Source organism: Miniopterus natalensis, chromosome 1 (assembly GCF_054644295.1).
Source record: "Miniopterus natalensis isolate mMinNat1 chromosome 1, mMinNat1.hap1, whole genome shotgun sequence".
NCBI lineage: Eukaryota > Metazoa > Chordata > Mammalia > Chiroptera > Miniopteridae > Miniopterus > Miniopterus natalensis.
Genome location: NC_142081.1, coordinates 11,680,989 through 11,698,039, shown reverse-complemented (window position 1 = coordinate 11,698,039; position 17,051 = coordinate 11,680,989).

The window sequence follows — 17,051 nt, the reverse complement described above, 5'->3', positions numbered from 1 at the left end:
TTTCGTAACACCGCATGTGAACTGAGGGGTGCGAGTCCGAAACAGTAACCATGAAAACCGTTTGGCTGGCCTGGTCGCCGCTTGGGAATGGCGCCAAGCCGGCCTCCCTTACCACCAAGTGCTGGCACGCCCGCTCCCCGTGGGCCTCCGGGGCTTCCAGGGGGCCACAGACGGAGAGCAGGTTTACCTGCACGCGTGCTGCTGTGTTCTTACGTGACACTCGAAGGGGCGCTCGGAGGACACAGGCCACTGTGGCTGAGCCCTGGCCACCACCTTACCTGTCTGCTCTGCGGTCCCCTAACTTGCTCAGCGGCAAAGGCAAGCTGCTGCTTTCCCCCGGCCCGCAGAGCTGGCCTTTGCTGGCCTTGGGCCGTTAACACGACTCCCAGAGACGCCCACAAGGGTGTGCCTTAGGGTTCCGCAGCTCTCAGGCCTGGGACCTGCGCAACTTGTGCCACCTCTCGAGGCCTCAGTTTCTCCATCTGTGCATCTGGGATATTACAGGGTTCACAGAGTAAACAGCACTTCATAGGATTAAATGAGCTCACAGTTAGGAAGCAGCGGAAGCACACGTTGACTTCTAGCTGCTGCCTCCCAAGCTCCCTGCTGGAAGGTACTTCTGCGCCTGTCCCTGGCCCTTCCCTTCCCTGCTGAACTGGGTGGTCAATCCAGAAGGCAGCCTCCAGGTTCCCTCTGCCTTTCTCCAAACAGCCTGAGTCCGTCTCTGCAGCTGGCCCGGTGATGTCCTCTCCCTTGTCCAGAAGCAAGGGGAGCCCTGACCCTCTGTCCCCAAATGCTCCAGCTACAAAGCCCCTTCCCAGCCCATGCACAACGACCCACCTCTTCCGATTGTCAAAACCTAGAATCCCCGAATCCTCCTGCAAGACAGCCGTCTCTGCAACGAATGTAAAAATCAAGCAGTCAAAATGACTAAAAACAGGGACTGTTAACTCCACAACACAACCTCAACCAAATGTTACATGGCCGCTAAGAATTACAATCCCGGAGATCATGCAAAAATATCTACTGTTCGTGTTGTGATGATGCAGACTGTAGAGTCATGCGATAAACACTTTTCGCAGTGACATCACAAGGCACCTGGACATGGGCGAGGGAACCCAGAGATGGAAGTCATCGTTTCGTAGGATTTAAAGGTGATGAACGAATTATTTTTAAATTTTTAAAACTTCCTTTTCATTGTGATCATATGTACTTACAACAAATAAAATTCAGCCTAACAAGCAGGAGGAGCAGCACTTATTTAAAATTCCCATCGTAAGTGACTGAAATGAACAGAACTGCTGACTCTAAAAGTATTAGTGTTGCGTTAAATGCTACAGGCGTATCCTAATACTAGCAGTCATTTACGGAGTGCTTAGTCCATGCGGGCTTCAGCTAAGCGCTTGTGGGTGCATTAGCTCATCTAACCTGAGTAACAGTACTCACGGGATTAGCTAACCTAGTTCTACAGGTGGGAAGCCCGCAGCCCAAAGAGGGGAAGTGTCCTGCCCAGGATCGGAGAGCAAGGGGCAGAGGTCTGTTCGGCCCTCAGAACCCAACATGCGTGCTGTGCACTCACATTGCATAACTCCCCTCTGACCCAGCCTCGCACCGAAGGAGCATTAGCAACATGAAAGTTTGGTGGCGTTTCCTGCCTCGTTCAGCAGTGCGGGCATGCCCAAACACTTCATTTGGGTCATTTATACGGGCGGAAAGCACTTAAACACAGATTACGCTTCTCACTTGGCCTATCTGTAGAATGCACTTAACGGGCTACAGGTAAACTATGTCATATTTATTAAAATGGACTTTTATAGCATCCTGAAAAGCTGTGATGACTTCACTGTGAATTTTAAATTTGCACTGCCCTTACTTTCACTCTGAAGATACAATTTATGTGATGCCCTGCGAATCCATTTCTTGTCAGATTAGCACTTGATGACTGGAGCTCGGTGGCTGACGCGTAGGAATGGTGCTGTGTGCTCCACGGAAGGGGGGCACCCGGGGAGCACTGGGGAGGCTGCGCAGAAACTCTGCAAAGCCACTGAGGACTTCAGGAAAACACCGCCCTCACGTTTTGCCATTTGGACATGAGTAGCTTACACAAAAGTCTAGTTCATCTTACGCAACTGGTGTCCTGAAGCCCTCCATAAACCAAGTTGCTTTTAAGCAATTATGCTTTTAAGGCCCTGAATAAAAGTGGACAGGGCCCTACATCTCAAGCCACTGTCGCAAATCACACCCTCACCCCAACAATGCTGTCTGCTAAAATTAAGTTAAAGTGCCTTTGATGAAAGAGGAGATGGAAAGTTGTCAGAAGATGATAACTAGAGAGGAAGAGAAAGGTAGAGGAACAATCTAGAACATTTGCTTTGTTGAGAATAGAGGGCAGTTATGGTCAGACTGTAAGGAATAAGCCTTGGGAGTTATTTTACTGAGAGTTAGTGGAACCCCACAGCACACTGAGAACATTCCCCTGACATCACTGAACCACCTATAATCTAGACAAGATCAACTGTAACTCCCATTTCATTTCAGCCAACCGCAGGATTTGGGGGTATCCATGTCTTTCCATCACCTTTCATTCAGAGTCCTGCTTCTGCTGAATTTGCTGAATTTCTGGATTCTGGCCTTAACCAAACCCTGCTCTGCACCATGGTAACCCTTGCAGGGCAATGTCAGTTCCCCCCATCTGCACAAATCACTGTGCCTATTTCCCTCTCCCACACGCGTTTACCTACATAATCCACCCATCCACACACGCCCAGGCACACGCACGCACACAAGCACACCCCTTAGAAAAGGCGTGCACCTGCGTGCACAGCACACTTGACTAAAGGTTTCAGCACACCGGGGGAGACGGGAGAGTTACTTCACCCACATGCAGCCCTTCGTTCTGAGCACTCGTCATCTCGGGGTATGAGATTCCCCTGAGCCCCTTACCAACAGGGTGCTGCGATGGTTACCTTCCTGTGTCAACCTGACAGGGCCACAGATGCCCAGCTATCTAGTTAAACATCATTTTGAGGTGTATCTGTGAGTGGGTTTCCCAAAGAGATTAGCATTTGAATTGGTGGACTGAGTCAAGCAGACGGCATCACCCGATCTGTTGAGGGCCCGAATTCACTCAGCCTGACTGGTTGAGCTGGGACGTTGGTCTTTCGTTTGCTGCTCCTGGTTCTCAGGCCTTCCAGCTTGCAGACAGCAGATCGTGAGATTCCTCTGCCTCCGTAATTATGTGAGCCAAAGCCTTACAATCCATCTCTTTCTGCATATACACCCACGCCTACTGGTTCTGTCTCTCTGGAGAACCCTAACTAATGGAATAGAGGTGCTTCCCACGTGGCTGGTCTCTGGTGCCCTCTCCAGTCCCTTCCTCTCTTCTCCTCCCCACGTCTTACGATCTGTGCACGGCACTTGCGAAATTCCTTGAGTTGTCTTGACTCCCCAGTGACTCGTCAAGATACTGTCCTCAAATAGCTCCCTTCCTGGGAATATTCCTGGCAGCAGGTGTTAAAATGACACGATCCTCCACCTACATGCTTCTTTCCTCTCTGCCTCCTTCTTTTGTGACTTGCTACCTGGTGCCCAGGACACTACACAAACATGGTATTATGGATTTGATAAAGCCTAGTAACAAAAAGAATCTGTACGTAAGTCTAGGACCATTGCATCTTTCTGGGCACACCACTAACCTAAAGGACGCAGCTGGCCTGACCTGTTAAACACAGGGCGTACCTGTATAGTCCCCGGCTTGGGACCCAAACTATGCAGAGGTCCCCTCAATTCCATGGCTCTCGGCTTTATTCAGGGACAGCTGGTCATCCATCAACCACAAGACTTGAAGCCTAGAAGACAGATGTTCAGTAACCCAAGAAGACCGTTGCAGGGAGGAGCCCAGTGCATGAGTCGGTGTCAAAACAGAGGCCTGCCCAAGACTCTGCTTACTGGGAACTACAGAGAGCCAGGCCAAGCAGGAGGGACTTCAAGATCATTCAGGTGTGGGCGTGGAGGGGATGGCCGGAGAGTTGCTTCCAAACCTCAGTCGGTCCAGCCAAATACCCAAACTGAACAGAGTCGGGGGAAATGGAGCAACGGCACGACCAGATGTGAGCTCAGAGTGCCAGGTGTCATCTTTGCTGTGACGGAAAAAAGAGAGAGGAAGCAGGGGACCAATTTCCTGGATCCATGACCTTAAACATGGGGCCAATTTTGGGTCAAAGACACTCAAAATGATGCACACAAAAAGCCTGCCTCCACGCCCACCATTTCTGCGCTGGTCTTTGCCCCTCTGCTAGACCTCTCGAGCCCTCAGGCTGTTCTCTCTCACCTCCCTGCCCACCCTCCTCCTCACCCCACGTCTGCCCTTACACACCCACTCACCCACTCGGGAAAGGCCATTCCTCTTGCTTCTGCCTCCCGGTGAAAGCCAGAAGCTTCCCAAGCCTGTCCGGGGCAGCTGCATTTCTACCCTGGGAGAGGAAAACTGCCTTGGCGAGGAGAGTGCACCCCCCCCCCCCCGGGGAACAGGGAAAGGGGTCGGGTGGTATGTGATGTGCCTGTAGTTTTGTCAGAAAATTTCCCCCTTTGTTCCAGAAATCATTCTCTGACTCTGCTGGCTTCCTTTTTAAGTACAAAGGGAACTGTTTAACCGAGGATTATGAGCAATTTGGGAGGGACAACTTCCCTGCCAAGTCGCCAAGTCACAAAGAAAATGCCATTTGTCTGGTGGTAGAGGGATCAGGAAAGTGATGGCAGGGAGCCCCCAGGGAGATGAAGCACGGGGGCCAAGAGGAAGGACAGAGGGCTCTCCTGCTGGGCTCCAGCCGCCACCACAGGAAGCCCGACGCCGACATCCTCAGGCCGCGCCGGAGCCGTCCCGCCAACCGCATGCGGCCCGGCATCCCGCTCTCGGCCCCCGAGCCACTCTCCCTTGCCCCTCGGCTCCCACGCTGGCCACTCGTTGTTTATCCTGCTGAATTCTCCTTCCCCCTAATCTCCGAACACCAGCAGAGCCCAGGGCCTACTCCTCGGGCCCCTTTCCTACATCAGTTCTCACCCCCTGGCTGATCTCATCCCTCCTGCAAGGACCGTCCACATGCCGAGGGCTCGAACTTGTAACACCAGATACCGCCACTCAGGCTCAGACCCATATATCCGAGTGTCTGCTCAGTGTCTCTACCAGGATGTCTGAGAAGCAGCTCGAACATAGCGCGTCCCAAACAGAACTTTCCGTCTCCTGCCCCAAACCCACTCCTCTCTCTCATTCATCTCAGCAGATGGGAAAGTCATTCCTCCAGCTGCTCAGAGTAAAATCATAGAGGCATCCTTGAACTTCCCTCTTTTATATGGACCATCACCAAAGCCCAGACAGGCCTTCTACATCTATCTAGAACACACAGATCGCACCACCATCCCCTAGCGTCTGGACCACAGCAGTACCCTCCCAACCGGTCTCCAGTCTCCACCCCGAGTGCGCCCCTGGAGCTGGGAGTCGGATTAGACCATTTCCCTATTTGGGCCGTCCAAGGGTTTCCAATCTCACTCATCGTAAGTTCCTACATGATTGGTCCCCTGCTGTCTCTCATGTCTTATTTTTATTCTTAGCACTTAGTCATACCTGCCTTTTTATATCTCTGTTTTATTGTCCAGAACAGGAGTCATCAAATGACAACACCCAGGCCAGCCATCTGTTTTGTAAATAAAGTTCTACTGGCGACAGCCACGTCCATTCATTTCTATCTTGTCTGTGGCGGCTTTAGTGTGGAAATGGCAGAGTTGAGTAGCATCCAAGAGACCTGTGCACTGCAAAGCCTAAAATGTTTACTATCTGACCATTTATAGAAAAGAATTTTGCTGATTCCTGCTCTAAGAATGTAAATTCCATGGAAACGTGAACTTTGTAAATCTTTAATACCTATCTGTTAAATAAATAACAAACAGGGATAAGTGCAAAGTAGTGACCTGGTTTCTAATAAAGATATCATCATATGACATCCAAATGACTGTTGTCCTGCAAAAGACAATAATTATAATAATTGGATCACTGATAATAGAGCCAAAATTTGCTTTTTGCTGCTGCAAATGGTTTCTGCCTCCTAAGAGAGGAGTCTTAAATTGTTTTTCAGGGAAGACTATATTTTGGTTTAGGAAAATATTTATTTGGCAGATTCCCACCTGTCACCCTGAGGAAGACCTATGTGCTCTGGAGTCACCTGGATGTTGATATTCCAGAATGTTCCATTTAATAATGCAAACAAGGTGTGTCCTTCAGCAGATGTGTGGGCTTTACATTAAGGTAAGGCAAACAAACAACTCCTCTTCTATTCAGATGGCAAGATAAGTCTGCCCTGGACCGTGAGGGAGGGAAGTGCTTGGGTGAGGAGCTGCCCCCTTGCACGGTGGCCGGCCAGGAGGTAGGCAGGGAAGCGGCCCTGAGAGAGGCTGCCTAAGAACAGGTCTTGGCCCGGTTGTTTGCAGGTACTGACAAGTAGTGGTGGTTTTAAGTTACCCTCTGTGGTTTCTGGGTCTCTTGTATGCTCCTAGGAATGAGAGGAAGAGCTTGGCCAGGCTAACAAGGAAGAGCAAAGGGGAGAGGACAGTCCTTGCTCCTCTGAAGCCAAAATGAGATGCCAGAGAGGGACACCAGCACAGGGAGCATGCCCCTGGGAGAGCCACCCTTTGAGGGTCGCCAGAAGCCAGGGCAGCAGCGTGAGCACATCACTGGGGGCTGGAGGACAACAGAGAGAACTGGGTACATTCTCCTGAGCACCGCTGAGAAGCGGACCCTCAGACAACTCCCAGAATTCCCCTGGGGAGGGGACTCCTCCGCTCAAGACAGTGCAGAACATTACACTGTGGATTTTTAAAAGGGAAACGTGATCTTATTTTGAATCACAGCCTAGTGAGACCAGGACATTTAGCTTACAATAATATTAGCAATTTAAAGAACATTATTTCAATGACCACCATCGAGTATTCATGAAATCATTCCTTTAATAAATATTGACCGAGTGGGTACCATGTGCCCGTCACTGGGCTGGTAGTGGAAAGAGAATGGTGAGCCCTACAGACATGGCTCAGTTCTTGGAAGCTTATGGTCTAGTGGAGGAGGCAGACAATAAACAGAAATTAAACAAATGTTTATGCACTTTTTATAAATTCTACACAAGAGAAGCACAAGGAGGAGACGGATGGATGGATGGATGGATGGATGGATGGATGGATGGATGGATGGATGGATGGATGGATGGATGGATTTTCTGACATGCCCTCATTCCAATTTTCATCGAGTCCATTATGATTTCCTGGTCATAGGTCATGCTTCCTTCACAGCTAGTTGGCCGGGTAACTCAATCTTACACTTCTAACGGATCTCCCATCTTTAAAGGTCAAAGAAAAGGACCCTGCTCATTGCAGGGCCACAAGTCCTGTTCCACACACCCACTACGCCACATACCTACAGGAAGGAGAGAGCTTTCTCTTCACAACCTCACTTGCCAGACCAGGTGACTTCCTAAAAATGGGAAGCAAGCCTCCCAGCAGCCTCCACGGTGGCGCAGTGCTCTGGACCCATCAATTGTTTACAAATGTAGCCAAGGAAGCGGATTCACCAGTGGTCTCAGACATTGGTGCTGTGAATATGGAACAGATTTACTCTCACCAGCAACTGCCCTGTCCCAAAAAACCTGCTCTGCAAACACTTCCCTGCTGGAGAGAAGGGGATTTTAGTAATATACCAACTCGGTTCCACTACTTTTTGGTTACTTGCAATAATTAGAGCAGTATAGTTCCAATTCTTAAAGACCCATTCTTCATTTTAACTCTTCTAACTCGCCTGTCCTCAGTACCAGCCACACTGTATGTTCGACATTTATCGAGTCCCAGAGTAGGACGGGCACTTGGGAATCACACATGGACAGCACCTCTCCCCACCCCGTGGCCCAACCCTTGAGTGACAATCTCGGGGAGGAAGCGAATATAAAAACAAACCCCCTCACCACAGGGGAGGGAAGCAGCTACAGAAGCAGACGACCCCCAACCCCCTCCCCCAGAGAACCAGAAATGTTCTCAGAGGAAGAACATTTGTCCTGATTTTTGAAGCATAACAAGATCCAAAGGAAAATGTTAGAGGAAAAACATCATCAGCTTTTCAAGGAAGATTATTATGCGGGGAGGGGGTGGTGTCTGCTCTATTTTTACATCCCTAAGTACCCAAGAATTCATGAAACCCCCTATCACTGACAATAAATTAATACCGCTTCCCAAAATGGTCCATGACAGTACCCCTTATCTATCTGAAGGGCTTTGAATTGGGGAAGAGCTAAGACTTCCTCAAAGGTAATTCTGACCTAGAATTAGGATAAACTGGTGGAAGTCCTAGAAAGGCAGATCCGGAGCTCAAAGCAATTAATTTCTAATGATTATAACTCTCCTACAGTGAAGACCTCTCTGGAGAGGAGAGGGACAGCTGCCACTCGAGGGGTCAGGCAGGAGCTAAGAGCAGCGGGAGGGGGGCTCCCCTATCCTCCAGCCTCCGGAGCACTTTCCAGACAACTCCCAAATTGGCCAGTTCCATCTTGAAGAGGAGCCACTCATTTGGATGCCTCATTTCCCACATGTTTATTAAACAAGCCTCCTCAGAGGCCGCAGGTCATCTGAACAGGAAACATCTGCCGTTTATGAAAAGAGCTCGTCCGCCAACTCGTTCGTCCGCTCTGAGCCCGCGGTCAGAGGCCTGGAATCCTGCTCTGGGAATTTGGGGACGAGGGGAGAGGGCTGCTGTCGAAAACATGAAAATTATAAGCTTCTTATTTTTATGCTCCTAGTGATAAAGAGAGACACTTGCTTTCCTCAAAACCACTTTTTTTTTTAACTTTCCACTGCGGTTGCCATGGTGATCTGCGCTGGTGTCAGACTCCTGCTTGGAGACGGGGCTCCCTGCGGGGGCCCAGTGTTCCCAGGCAGGGCCGCCACTCCCAGCTTCTCTCTGGGGACCTGGGGGCCCTGTCTGCCAGCAGTGAGTTACGTCTTATTTTGGTCAAAATCATAAAGGGAAGTTTAAACTCTCCTTTTGTTTTTTTAATAACTTTTTAAGAATGCTACATGGCACATTATAAACACACATACATACACGCAAATAAAAGACAGTGCCAATTACAGAAAATGACCTGAAATCCCGTTCTAAGGGGCCTCTTCTATTCTTGAACACGCTCTGGAAAATTCTATTGTTGCCTCTGTCATTTATGTGTGTGCGCTCCCATACACGCTGCTTTTAATACAAAATAGATCATAATGTACTTGATCTTTTAAACCTTCAGCACTGGAAATGTCATGCCACGGTCATTGATTTGAGCAACAAACATAAGAACATCCAATATTCACTGAGAGCTAAAAAGGAGGCGTCATATTAACTCATATAATTCTCATAAAACCCTAGCCAAGAAGGTTATTATCTGTTATTATGCCAACTTTGCTGTTATTATCTCTATTCTACAAGTGGCAAAACAAATTACATTCCAAGGTCACAGGGCTAGGAAGTGGCACCATCAGGGTTCAAGCTCAGGCTCCGTGGTTCCAAAGCCTGTGCACGGGCGTGCCCCAGGGCGCCGTCCCTGAGCAGCGCTGCTCTTTCTCAAAGGCCCTGTGGTATCTTGTGGCGTAAACGTACCATCGTTTATTTCCTCGGTCTCCGTTTGGTGGGCATTTAGATGGTTTGCAGTACTTTGCCATGAAGAGCAGTACTCTGGTGCTTGGATATGCCTCAGGTTGACTTCCTGAGCTCATCTCATTTTGGGGCAGATGCTCCCAGCAGCGGGGCGGCTGAATCAGGGCGTCTACTCTGCCCTCTACAAAGGCCTTCTGACTTTCATTTTAATGAAAGTTTTTCATTATAACAAGGTTGAACAGACTTTCATTTTTAATGACCTCTTGATTTTCTTTTGAGTGACCAGTCTTTTTCCATTGCCTGTTTTTAAAATTAGGACACTTATTTTTTCCTGGTTAGCATCTCTTTATGTACATTCCAGGGCGCATCACTGTGGGCAGTAGGTTGGCTCCCTCAGCACCTGCCCTAATCTCCTCCTGTTCCAGGAGAGCTAAGACCCACACTTGCCAGACTCCCATGCAGCTAAGATTTCTAATGTGATGTACTTCCTCCACTGGAACACGCTGGCAGGGCTTTGGGTGAGAAACTGAGTCAGCACCCCAGGCACATGTGGCATTCGCATTTGCTGCTGTGGGGTCACTGGGCTCTGTGAGACTCACGGGCCATTGGTTCCGGCTGCAGCTTCCTGTCCTTGGCGCACAGCTGTGACCCTGGGACCCAACGGCCAGCAGAGGAGACAGCAGCTTCCTCAGCAGCTTCCTGGGTGAAGCCCAGCAGCAGGTGCCCTGGCAGACCGGCTCTGGGATCTCCCCCTTCAGCCCTTCCAAGGATTAAGTCACCACTTAATTCCTTGTATTAAATCCCTTCCTATTTAACGAGCCAGAGCGGGTTCTGTAATCTGCAGCTGAACCCTGAACACTAAATGTTGAACGATGCTAAACACTTCTTACGAATATTTTTCCAAGTTAGCCATTTGACTTTCAATGTTGTTTCCGCTGTTCCCCTGCCATTAAAATTTTTAGTCGTATTTTCATAGCATCCCTGGGATTCCAAACCCCAGGTCTGTCACTCGCTGGCAGTGTGACCTTGGGCAAGTCACTTCCCTGTGCTTTTTCTCATCTGTAAAATGGGAATAATAATATCTCTCTTTCAGAGTTTTGGGAGGACTGAATTATTTACCTGGACTACAGGAAGCGCTGTTCAGTTGGTGCTCTCAACCTCTTGTTCCATCTCTCGAATCCCAGTGGTTTTGCTGTGGGAATCCTGTCCGTTTCTACCTTGAAAACCACCTGGTTCTAGTATTTCACCACGAAGCATAATGAAAACAACTCATGGAAATTTCCCTAGTATGATCTATTACTATTTTACTGTTTCGTTTGCCCAGAACATACATTGTTTTATGAAATGCCTTTGCCACGTCCAGTGAAATCAGCCTACGCTGTCCCCTCCCTCCTTTACCCACCGACACGGAGAATTACATTAGATTTCCACCACTGACCCCTTTGGTTGGTTACAGTGAACCTCCCTTGGCCACGGTGCTACCCTTTTCTGCGTTGCTGGATTCTGTTTGCTTACACGTCACGTAGGATTTTCACATTGATGTTCTTAGGAAGGATTAGATTGCTTGGCTGTTTTTAAGTGCTGCCCTCACCTTTTTTATACCAATGTTGTTGGTGCTTCATAAGGATAGTTCAGAAGCTTCACCTCTTTTTTCTCTGTTCTAGACACTTTTCAACAGCCTAAGGACCATCCAATCCACAATAACTTAGAATTACCCAACTGGAAACTGTTTGTGCCTGATGTTTAATGACAAATGGCTCAATTCCTTCCATGATAACTGGTCACTGTCTTTGTCTTTTTTCAGTTCCTCTTGAATCCATTAAAGCCTTTTTCTTAGAAAAGCATTTATTTAGCCTAATGTTTCCATTTGCTAGAAGATAATCCGCACTCAGATTTACTGGTTATAGGAAAACCACAGAACTTTCCTAGTTCATACTTGTTTGCTTTTTACTATTTCTTTCATTAGGCTTATTCGGAATTTCTAATGAGAAGTAAAAGTAGTCCAGTGCTATACACATCTCATTCTGCTTCTCACGGAGGCCTTCCCCTCCCTCCCCGCACCTACCCCAATCAAACGAGTCCTAGAAATGCCATTCATTCCATACACGCACGGGCCCCCTGCCCCCGCCCTGCTGCCTGAGTCACACAGGAGGGGGAAAAGCAACGAAAATCAATGGTTGCTGGGGAGGAGCCTCGGGAGGCGGCAAGAATGACTCTCAACCCTGACTACACACCAAATCACCTGCGATGCTCTAAATTAAGTGCCAATGCCCAGACCACCCCCCCCGAAAAAAAACCCACAATTCAATCAGATCCTTTAGGGTAGAACCTGGGCGTCTGAATGTAGGTCTCCTCAGATGATTCTAATGAGCACCCACAGTTCAGAACAAGGCTCTAGAAACAAGGAGGATGGGGGGAAGGAACCTTCAAAGGAACGTGGCCACGTGGCCTCTAACCCACAGCCAACACTCAGACCTGAGCCCCAGGCCAGGTCAGCTTCAGGGATTCTGTTCCCCACACAACGGCTCAGATCTCTCTGCAGGGGGATGAGACAGGATCCCATGCTCACCATCTAAACAGGCTTCAGGCACCAGAAATGCCTCCAGGCAAAAAAAACCACACATACACAAAAATACAAAAATTCTCTCCCCTTGAGGCAGAGGAGCAGTGCCTGGGGCGTAGAAACCAGCTGGTTCCTGTAGCTCAATGCTCCCCTCAGCTCCCACAGCTCACCATCTCCTCTGAAAAAGACTTGGCATCACGGGAAGAAGTGTTGGAGTAAGATCCCAAGGTCTCTCATTCATGATCTCGATGCAGGAACTCCACAGGGTAGCATTTTCCAGCTGAACGTGTGGCTCAGCAGAAAGTCTCTGGACATCTTGAACGAGACAGGGTGGAAACTCTCTGGCGCCCTGCTCCCCAACGACCTCAGCCCACCCCCACGGCACCCAGTCATCCCTGGCCAGCCCAACAGGTTAGTTTTTCCAAGTCTTCCACTTTTTGTAAGGCTGAGAAACTCATCTTTCATGCTGGAGAGCATGCCAGCTAGTCAGACTTTTAAAATTCACCTTCTTGCGCCTAAGGGCAGCTTTATACATTCCATATGATAACCAACAGCAACCCCCAAAGCTCCAGCCTCCCCAGCAGTTCAGGACGGAGTCAGACAGACTAGGCCATGTCCCGACACTCACTGTGTTTGTGTCCTTGGGCACGTTTTCAAGTTTGTTTCAAATACTACCTACCTCGTGGGCTTGTTAGGAAGACGGCATGAGATAACTCATGAACAGTGCCCAGCACAGGGCCTGCCACCTCGCAAACACTCCGTCCACTCGCCCAGCAGCCATTCACTCCTTGGACTGTGTGATGCACCGAGAGCTACACGAGGCCCGGGCGCGGGGGCCGCGTCGGCTCCATCCCGCTGCCACGGGCTTCCAGGCTAATTCGCAATAGAAGCTGCTGGTATTATTTCAAGATGCTGGGCGCGCGAATGATCCTTTCGCGGCTAAAAATAAACAGTGTGAGTGGCACAGCAAGAATCCGCAGCCTTGTACTTGGGCTCTCTGGCTCCCTAATGGCAGGTATCTGAACAGTTAGAGAAACACCGCAGCCCTGAAGGCTGGGTAACTCTGACTTTGATGAAAGTTGAAATGACAGAGATTAAGGGGGTGTGGACGCAGGCTGCTCCCGAGTCTTCCCAGTGCATTCAGCGTCTGCTGAAGTCACCTCACCTCCGTGGGTTTTCGTTTCTTCCTTTGCAAAATGAAGACGCCCAGCCAGATTACATCTAGGAACATTTCCCAGTAATGTTCAGCATGTGGGGGGGGGGGGTTCCCCTAAACAAACCATGATGATCAGGTCTGTGGCTTTAATAGAGTACTGAAAGTAACTAAGTAAAGTGCCTCTCCATAGATTGAGATTTTAAATAATTTTAAAATGGGCACCCTGTGGCTGAAGCTGTCAGTTGTCAGCTCCAACATTCACTATCCCCTTTGACCTTAGTAACTTAACCCGTTTTATTTGAAGTGTCTGGGAGCCCAGCTAAAAGACCTTATTTCTCAGCTTCTCCGGTGACTCTGGAGAGGATTTTACTAAATTCCAGTCAATGACATATATGTTGGTATTTCCAGCGTATCTTCTTAAATGGGGAGGGTCAGGTACCTCTTCCCCCCATGAACAGAAATTTAAAAATTTGGATATGTGGGGGATAAAATGCTACTGAACCATGCAAAGGAGGGATTCTCAAAAGTCAGTTTTTTAAATAAACTGGTGACTTAAGCATCACCATGACCCAGCAAGTCATGTGCCCTCTCTTTAGAGGGTTAAATTAGTAGTCTTTATATCATTTACACTTCTCGGGGGAAAGTCATCCTAGTTAGACTAATTGTAAGTTTTTCACTCAACAGTCACTTACAAATGTTTATGTCATTGAAGATTTCCCACGCACTCTTCTATCCTCTGTGAGAAACAGCTCAAAATTCCCATGTTCTAAGTTATGTTTTTATTAGAAAATGTAATGCAATACTCCAAAGAGCAGATTTTATCTGCTTTCACTTAGGAATTCCAAGATGCACTTCCAGGGTAAAGGCATCTATTAGTCAGGGTTCCCCAGAGAAACAGGACCACCAGGATGTACACACACACACAGAGATTTCAAGGAACTGGCTCGTGCAATTGTGGAAACTTAGCAAGTTCAAATCTGCAGGGCAGGCCGGCAGCCAGAGGCCCAGGCAAGAGGTGCAGTTTGAGTCCAGAGGCAGTCGGCCAGCAGAATCCTTGCTTCTTCCAGGAAAGTCGGTTTTGGGTGTTTTCTTGTTTTGCTTTGTTTTGTTTTGTTTCATTTTAATTAAGTCCTTTAACTGATTGGATGAGGCCCACCCACGTTATAGAGGGTAATCTGCTTTACACAAAGTTTCCTGATTTAAATACTAACCTTTTCTAAAATAAAATAGAATAAAACTTCACAGAAACATCTAGAATAATGTTTAACCACATATCAGAGTACCACGGCCTAGTCAACACATAAAATAACCATCAGAGCATCTTAGTTTTATTTGCAAATCTTAATTGCTTACAAAAATAACCACAGTCTGTGTGAACTGGTCACAGAGGGTGTGCGGGAAGAGACCTCTGGAGGCTCTGTGGCTGGACCTACAGAGGAGAACTAAACCTGAGAAACTGAACTTCAATTCGCCAGCCTTGCAGGAAATTCTCAAACTGTTTGGGATTGTTACCAGTTGCACCTAGGGAATAGCCAAGTACATATCTAGAGTCTCCAAAGCAACTGGAAAGAGGCAAGAGGGTAGAGACACCCTGAGTCCACCCCTCTGTAAACAGCCTGACTCTATTCCCACCCTCACCACACAGCATCACCAGAAGCTGAGAAACCCTGTGAACCTCCGGGGCCAGAGACCGTGCAAACCCACCTGGGAGGACAACACTGCGTCCCCCATACTGAAGAGCCATCAGCACATAGGTTCCTATTATTCAGTACCGTTTACTTACAGGAGATCGTATCCTCTGCCTGTGTCTAGCAGGGTCTTCCAGGTGAGTGGCTGACAGCCTGTTGTTACCAAACAGAGCAGTAAATCCACTGCAGCAAAATCGCAGATGCCCAAGTGCACGTGATTCCCAAAGCACATGGTACCTCTGTGCATATAAAATCTTTCATATGGGCTTAAAAACACTCCCCATGTTTTGCTAAATACATGCCACACAATTCAAAAACATTAATCAGAGCAATCTGTTGAACAGATGCAGAAAGTAGTAAACTGTCTTTTCAGTGTAATCTTCAGATCACTTCATTCTATAATGTCTCCATCTCCCCGTGAATGTAAAAACTATAAACATCCTGTTGGAACAAAATCACTTCAAATGTCTTGCTCAGCAGTCCCCCATAATCCCTCAAAGTGTCTGCTTTTTTCTTAGTTGAGTAATAATCATCAATTCTATGGAGCATCAAGTTCGGTTTTATTGGAGAAAGGAGGAGAGGGGGGGAGGAAGGAAGGAGGTGGAAATGGGGAGAGGGGGTGGGAAGGAGGGAAAGGGGAGAGGGAGGAGCAATGGGGGAGGGGGGGAGGGGCTAGAGGAAGAGGAGGAGGGGGGAGGGGAGGGGAGGGGGAAAAGGCATCTTAGAACACCTTCAACTTATCCATGAGCTTTAATTACTCGAAAGAGCTATTTTCAGAGTAGAATATAACAAAATGATAACACTTCTGACATACAAGGAACACCAGGCTTTCTTTCAAGTCAAAGTAACATATTAACAAGACAAAAGAAAAACCAAGTGTTAGGAAGAACCCACTTACGAGTAAAAACTGCAGAACTCTAGTTTCTAAATCTTACCTTGAGTCCAGTCTAACTTATCCCAATGCCTTGGCCCCATGATAGTTGAAAATACTACCAGCGGCTCTGGGGCAGTGATAAAGAGGGTCTTTTTCAAGCAGGGTACATGCAGGAGAATGGGATCTAGGCTCATCTACATCACTTAAGATGCAGTAAAATATCAGTTGCAAAATGACCGCCCTTGATGAGGCCATTTAGCCAGAGTAAAAATGTCCAAGGCATTGCATGGTGGTTTTCCAGGGTGGGAGACAATGGGGAGGACGACCAACCGCGCTGATTTAGAAAAAATTACCCCTCACGTAAGCAAGATTTGAGTTAAATGAAGCAGAATTTCACAGCGCGAGCTGGGAGGAGCCTCGGTGAGCAGCCTCACTACTTGTCTTTAGAGGCAGCAGCTTCATGAAGTGCAGGGGGCCCTTGTGATCCAACCACAGTCAGATGAGGAAGCAGCAGAGCTGGCGTCCCACCCAGGCGTGAGGGCCCAGGCTCAGTACTCCTACCACGGTGCCTCTCCAGGCGTCACTTTTAGGTGTGTGCTGTGGTCTGAATGTTTGTGTCCCTCGTGTTGAAATCCTAACGCTCAGGGTGAGGCATTAGGATGTGGGACCTCTGGAAGGGTGGACCCCGGTGAATGGTGATGGGGGTTGGTGCTTTCATAAAAGAGGAACCAGAGAGCTGCCTAGCACCTCCCACCCCATGGGGTCTCGGCGAGGATGCTCGCTGTTTATGAGCGGCCCAGTCTGTGGCATGCTGTAATGGGCGGCGTGTGAAGGAACTCTGGCGGTTTAGAGTGTTTTCATCCGGAGGCTTGGCTTGGTTGGCTTCAAGAAATACAATTCATGATCACCAGTAGCCATATACCTCTAGAGCAAACGTCACACTTAATGATACTTAATAGTGAAAGATATTTTGCTGCTAAGATCAGGAACAGGGCGAAGACATCTGCTCTGACCACTTCTTACATCGTACTGGAAATCCCAACTAGTGCAACAAAGCAACATCGGAAATAAAGCAGACACAAGGAAAGGAAGAACTAAAACTT